We start from the raw sequence: 7,585 nt of genomic DNA, 5'->3' as shown, positions 1-7,585 counted from the left end.
GCAATGTATCTTGTGGCCTTGCTAAGCTTTGTCTCCCCAGGAAGAAAGATTGCTGAGAACTTGCCTCATGTCAAGATGAAGAAAAGATCTTCATTTGGGTATTAAGTGCTGTGCTTAAACTTGTTGTAACTCTGGGGTAGATTCAATTGTGATCCAGGGGTGGGGAACTTTTGACCTTTTTTTGTTCTATGATTGAACAAATGAATGTACTTTACTTATGATTAGAAACTAATCTCCATTTGAGAAGAGGGGTTTTGTGATGGACTAAATGAAGGTACAGCCTAGGGGTGGAGTAGTATTTAGAACAGGGACTTTGTAATTGATTGAATGAATGTAAGGTCCTGGGGTGGGGTAATACTTGATTAAATCAGGTAGTACTTGGAGATGATTGAATCACACTTAATAAATGCTGCATTTTGAATGATGTCATATTTTGATCTTCTCTGTTCTTAATTTGTCACTGAATAAAATCGAGAGCACCTTTGCTGGTATTTTGAACCTTGGGAAGTTGCCTTTGCTTGGCATTACATTACAGGGAGGAAGGGAATGAATCTGTAATTCAAAGTTTTAAAATCAAATATTCAAATATATATATATATGTACATATACATATGTGTGTGTATATACACATACGCACACACACACACACATATATATATATATATAAACTATTATTAATGCTATTTTACATGTAATTGGGAAATAAGATATACAGGCACTGGGGTATAGAGTTCCACTGGAAAAGTAGAAAGGGGTATGGGAGAAAATATGGGAGAGAGCAGACTGGAGGAGGGGATATCCTGGGGGACTGCTATTTTGGGGCGACAGGCAGGGGAAAAAGGGGGAGAAAATCTATAACTCAAAATCTGGCAGAAATGAATGATGTAAATCAGAAGTTAATAAAGCATTTAAAAAAAAGAAGGCTGATGGGGGCTTGACTTAGGGTAGCAAAAAATTATAAGACTGAGGTTGAATTCTCAAGAATTGGCAACTCATTGGGTTGCAAAGATAAGAGATGGAGTAGGGGCAAAGATGATTCTAAGTGTAAAAACTGTGTAAATAAAAGTGTGTTAACTCTAAGTGTGAACACCTGGAGAACTAGGAATGGTGGTTTCCCTAAAATATAGGAAAGTTTCTAAGAATAGTGGATTTAGAGAAGATAATCAGATTTTTTAACATATTGAATTGGAAATTCTCACAAGATATTAAAATGGTATATGTAGCAGGCATTTGGCAACTTGAAGTTGAAGTTCAAAAGAAAGACAAGGCCTGGGTGTATAGATTTAGAAGTCATTTTCATAGAAATGATAGTTCAACCTATAGACTGATGATATCTCTGAGGGAAATACAATACAGAAATAAGAGAAGAAAGTGCAGAATAAAGTCCTGAGGAGACCAGGATCTTAGGACTAGAAAAATGGATTGGCAAATAAGACTGAGAACAAGCAGTGGAATAGATTGGAGAACCACAAAGTAGCATAGTGAAAGTTAAAAGAGGTAAAAATATTAGGGGGTTGGGGGAGCAAGAAATCAAGGATATCAAAAGATAAAGAGCAATTAAAAATAATTAGAGAGGGGCGGCCAGGTGGCTCAGCGAGTAAGAGCACCGGATCCAGTGTTGGGACGACCTGGAGATCGAATCCCGGGCTCAGACACTCAGCACCACACCCAGAAATAACTGGCCGTGTAACCTTGAGCAAGTTACTTAACCCCGATTGCTTAAAAAAATAATAATGATAATTAGAGAGATTAAAGACTATCTGATTTAATAGTTAGTTCCAGAGTACCTTGGACATAAGGGTTTCAGTTGAGTGCTAGGGCTCCAATTAAGTATAAAGGGTTAAGAAAGAAGCTGATAAGGAACGAGAGGCAACAGTTGTAATATTTTCCCCCCCTAACACTCTTGAAATGAAATCAATTAAAAACATTTATCAAACCCTGGATATTGCATTAGGGATGGGCCTAATACCAGCGTTTTGTTAGTTAAGATTCAATTTTAAGGCAAAATGAAGCACTCAGAGTCATCAAACTCTTAGCAAAAGGTTCATTTTGCCAAAATACAAAAAATATAGGTAACAAGCTTACAATAGAACTAAAATTCTGTAGACTCTCCCCTCCCTTAACTTCATATGGAATTGCATGTGATTTCATGGTCTTATGTGGTCTGCAGACATCTAAGCAAATTGAAGGAGATTGATTCCATGTAGGTGGGACTTATACCTTTAGATGACCAGGAAGCAATGTCAAGGGATACAAGGATCAATAAGGTCTGAGGGACAGCTTTGTTAACCATATAGGGAAAACCATTCCCTGAAATCATAATTCTGATCCTATCACACATGACATCAATTCTTCACTCTAACTTGACCCCTACCCTCATTCAATAAGTTGCCTGATTTTATTTTATTTCTACAACATCTTTCACATTCAAATTCTTCTTTGTATTCATTACACACACACGTGTATACATATATATGTAAATATGTATATGTGTCTATATATACACATATATGTGTGTATATATAATACGTATTTTAAAACACTACAACTCTTAGAGTGTTATATAAATGTAAGCTATTATTATCAACTTATAGCACCTACTCAGTCAACTTATCTCTAGTCTCTCCCTTACATAAAGAATCTTCAATATAGCAAAAGTCAATATTTTTAAAGTACAGATCTGACCATATCCCTTCTTTGCTCAAGAAGCCACAGGGGCTCTTTGTTTACTTTAGGACAATCTATAATCTCCTCTGACATTTAAAACCCTCCACAATAGGACTCCAACCTACCTTTTCAGATTTCTTACACATTAATTCTCTTCCCACTATGCTCTAGTCAAACTGGCCTACTTTTTAATTCTTCATAAACAGCATTTCATCCCCTCTGTACCTTTCCTCAGTCTTTTCTCAATGCCTGAAATGGGATCCCTCCTGACCACCACCTCAAAGGATCCCTGTCTTCCTTCAAAGGTCAGCTCCAGTCTCACCACTTACATGTGGCCTTGGCTCACCCTGCCATCTAACAGATTCTGCCAAAATTAGTTTTCATTTATCATGTGTGAATTGTATAATTCCTACACATGAACCTGCTGCCTCCACTCTTAGGATATAAGTTCCTTGAGGTCAGGGACAGTTGTGGTTTTGTCTTTGAAACATTATACATTATACTGGGAACAGCCGATGACCATGTACCCAAGAGCACTGGTAATACCCAAAACCTCCAGATCACTGGTCCTGTTTTCAACATGACCTAGCAGCTATTGTCCAAGGAAGGAACTTTGTGGAGATGTAACCTGGAAACTTCCTCAGAAGTTACATATCTATATCTATTGTCAGTAGATATAGATACATGTACACATATGTACATATACATGTGTATGTGTATATATAAACATATATGTCTGTATACATACATATTATATATACATATTTGTAAATAGATTTATGGCTGAATCAAGGACGAAACCCCAGGGAAGCTAGAGAAAACAATTTCATATCTTTAGGTATTATCATAAAAAAGTATTTATTGAACACATCTATCTTATGGTAAACAAAGAGTTTAAAAACCTTCATGTCTAGCCTTCTCCATCACACTCTGGACATCTATACCTTCAAGGGTAGATGCCTTGGAAGATAGGTAGGGTCAATATATTGAGTTTTGGTTGTAGACATTAGGATCAGGGAAAAACCTTCTCCCCTAGCCTACTAATAAGATTAACTAGGAAGGTGCTAAAGAGAAATATTTGTACATCAAGGGAGCTGAGCAGATGAGACATTCACAACCCCCAAAAGGGATGTTTACTAACTCCTTCTACACATGCACCTAAATTGTTTATCATTTTGATCAATATCATCAATACCACCAACAGCATTAGTATTTTTCAATTCAATAAACATTAATTAAGCACCTAAATGGCAAAGTGGATAGAAAGCCTGGCTTGGGGTCAGAAGGACCTGAGTTCAAGTCTGCCCTCAGACACTTACTATCTGTGTGATCCTGAGTAAGTCACTTAACTGTTTACCTCAGTTCCTCATATGTAAAATGAGGGGGAGAAGAAAATGGTAAACCACTCCAGTATCTGTGACAAGAAAAGCCCAAAAGGGGTCACAAAGAGTGCAACATGACCAAAAACAATTAAATAGCAGCAATATGTGCTTGTGTTGAGGTCAGGGAACCATAAAAGATAGAGGTCAGGGAATCATAAAATGATGAGGTATAGGGTTTAGGAGTCCATAAGACCCCAAAATACCAACATGCTTGCTCCTGCCAAATGAATCCGACTCAAGTCTTCTCTCAGCCAAAAAAAATCAAAGTTTATTAAAGATTTGCCATAATGGGTAGACTCTTGAGGATCCTCATTATCTGTAAGGCTTGTACTAGACAAGTGGACCAGAATCATCTGACACAGAGTAAGTCTACCCTAGATAATTCTCTGGCCTTTTTTCTTTCTTTTTTTTTTTCATGGCAGCAAGATGGGTCTTATATACAGAAAGGTTGTGGGAGGAATCTAGGGGTGGTCTAGAGGAGCAGTTTTGGAAGGGTCTTCATGAGGTGTCAAATGGGGTCCTACTCCAGTTATGTGATTAAGAGTGGGAAGTATCTGGAGGCTCCTGGGAGATGACAGACAATGGTGGGCTAGGCTAGTTTAAGGGTGCACAGATATTTTGGAAGGATCAAGGGTGGGGACTAGCTGGACAATGGAGGACTAAACTAGTAATGAAGATTTGGGCAGAGATATAACGAAAGGGTTATGGCCTCAGGCAAATGCCTCATCAAATGGGAATATTCAATCAGAGCCTGTACCTCATCACTTGCACTGGGAATACAAATAAAAGATAAAGACAGCCCCTGCCCTCAAGGAGGTTACAATATAATGGGAGAAGACAATACACACAAAAAAAGGACAAAAAATTGGGGGGGCACACCAAGGCATAATGGTTATGGGGACATCATGTTTCTTGGAGTTCAATCTGAGCAGTGCTACAGATTGAAAGGGAACAATTAGCTGAAGAGTCCAGGTACAGCCTTCTCAAAAGGAGGACTTTGGGAGGAATTTAATGCTCTATCCTCCAGTCCTCAATCAGAGAGGAGAGGAATCTGAAGAGCTGAAAAGGTGTTGAGTATTTAAAGATGAATTAAACCTCATGTTGATGAGATTTCAGGTGATCAGCTTATCCTGGGAGGAGGATCCCATTCCTTGGAGTTCAAACTCATCATCATCATCATCATCATCATCATCATCACCATCATCATCATCACCATCATCATCATCATCACCATCATCTGCACAAGAATTCTGAGCACAGTTAATTAAGTCTTTCTGCCAGGACTGGGGCTGCAAGTGTGAACTAGGTCATTCTCATTTCCAAAATATATAACCCTTGGGTGGAAGGGAGAGAAAAGAAAGAACCCTTTCACCGTAACTCAAGTAATATATGTTAAATTCCTCCCAGATATGAAGTCTGATTTGTTATTTCTCCTTTTCTCTATTCTTTAGTAATATAGTTTGTCCCAACATGGGTAAAATGGGTAACAGTTTCATTATAAATCCTATTTTTCAAGGAGTTGTAATTTGGTGTTGAAAAAAAAATAGCTTCAGGCTTTAAGTTAGCAAACAAGGCCTCAGTTTGGGAATGAATTATTGGTTTTCTTTGAAAATCAATTTAACAAAACTAGAACAGTAATATTTTGCGTGGGCTTTTTTTTTTTTGCAAGATAGTGTAATGTTGCAAAAGAAATAGAAAGTTTGTTCATGTTTAGTCTCTTAATTGCTACAACTATAGAATGTTTGAGCTAGAAAGGATCTCAGAGATCATCTAGCCAGGAGTCCTTTGTATAACATTAAGTTTATTTTTATATATTTCATGGAAATCAGGGACTGAATAGGAACAGACCTATTTTAAAAGATGCATCTAAGAGTATATATGCCACATTTCTATCTTTCATCTTTTAAATGACTTTTCTGATGTTAGTAAAACCCATATGCATTATAGCTGAAAACTCTGTGAGAAAATGAGCTGCTATCTCTCAGGACACATTCAGTTTGGCCTTTAGGGTACATCTTTGGGGCTGCTCTCAAGAACCTTCTTAGCCATTTAGGGACTTTCTCTGTTGACTTCACAAGTCAGGGCATTAGTTTAAAATGAGTCACTCAGTTACTATGGTACAGTTTTTGCTCTCACTTCCCAGAAGTCAATACTAATCCTCTCTTGTTTGAATGTATGTGATATCTGGCTACATTTCATCTTTCCCTCTGCCCTGGTTGCTGTCTTTCACCTTAACATACAGCTGTTGCTTAGGGATTCATGATACACCCGTCCTTGGTCATTTTCAGAGATACTGTATTGTCTTCCCATTTGATGTTAAGTGTGGCTAGCAGCAGTTCCAAATAAAGCTATTCCAGCAACTGGATGTAAAAGTAGCTGTAATTACCACTTCACTGACCTTCCCATTAGCTGAGGCTGCATGTGAATTTTGAAGTGGAGAACTGATGTAATCAGCTAAAGAGATGATTCATAGGATCATAGATTTAGAACTAGAAAATCCTTAGAGGTCATCAAGTCCAACCTTCACTTTTTACAGATAAAGAAATGAGGCACTAGGGGCAGCCAGGTAGCACAGCGAATAAGAGCTCCAGTGTTGGGATGACCTGGGGATCAAATCTGGGCTCAGATACTCAGCACGACACCCAGAAATAACTAGCCATGTAACCTTGAGCAAGTTACTTAACCCCAATTGCTTTAAAAAAAAAAAAGAAGTGAGGCACTACATGGTTAAATAGATACCCAGAATCATATAATTAGTGAGTGTCCAAGTTGGGATTTAGACATAGTTTCCTGACTATAATTCTAATGGTCTATCTACTTCATGCTGCCTCTTCAAATAAACACACATATGTATTTACATATGACACTGTATTGTTGGTAAAAGTGGCATGTATGGGGAGGAAGGAAGGCTTGGCTTGATTTAAATTGCTGATCATTTTAATTTTCTATTTTGGTAGCTATATATAGTTGTTGTTCAGTCATTTTAGTCATGTCTGACTCTCCTTGACTCCATTTTGGGGTTTTCTTGGCAAAGATACTCTAGTGGTTCGTCATTTTCTTCTCCAGCTCATTTTACATATGAGGAACAAGGTTTATTGACTTACCCAGGGTCATACAGCTGGTAAGTGTCTGAGGCCAGATTTAAACCCAGGAAGATGAGTCTGCTCAAGGTGTGTCATGAGGGAGATCCAAAATAAACTGGTAACCAGTAGTGTATACTATGTCAAATAACAAATGATGTATTGAACATGATCATAGACCTGTGTAACTAAATAAAATATTAATCTACTTATGAAACTGGTGTAATGTGGTTTATAAATCATATAGCCTTCTCAAATATGTAAGACATGTTATTATTATGTTGACAGTAAAATATTTTTAAAATCTCTATTTTAAAAAGCACCAAAGTTTGACTTAATATGTAACAGGTAAGTCAGTCAAACAATAAGCATTTATTAAGTGCCTATTACATGCCAGGGACTATGCTTATCTCTGGGGGGTACAAAAAGAAGCAAAAGACAATCCCTGTCCTGCAG

Source organism: Petaurus breviceps, unplaced genomic scaffold, assembly GCF_028583685.1.
Source record: "Petaurus breviceps papuanus isolate PSGF00001 unplaced genomic scaffold, PetGlider_PUasm1.0 175, whole genome shotgun sequence".
NCBI lineage: Eukaryota > Metazoa > Chordata > Mammalia > Diprotodontia > Petauridae > Petaurus > Petaurus breviceps.
This window is presented reverse-complemented; position numbering follows the sequence as displayed.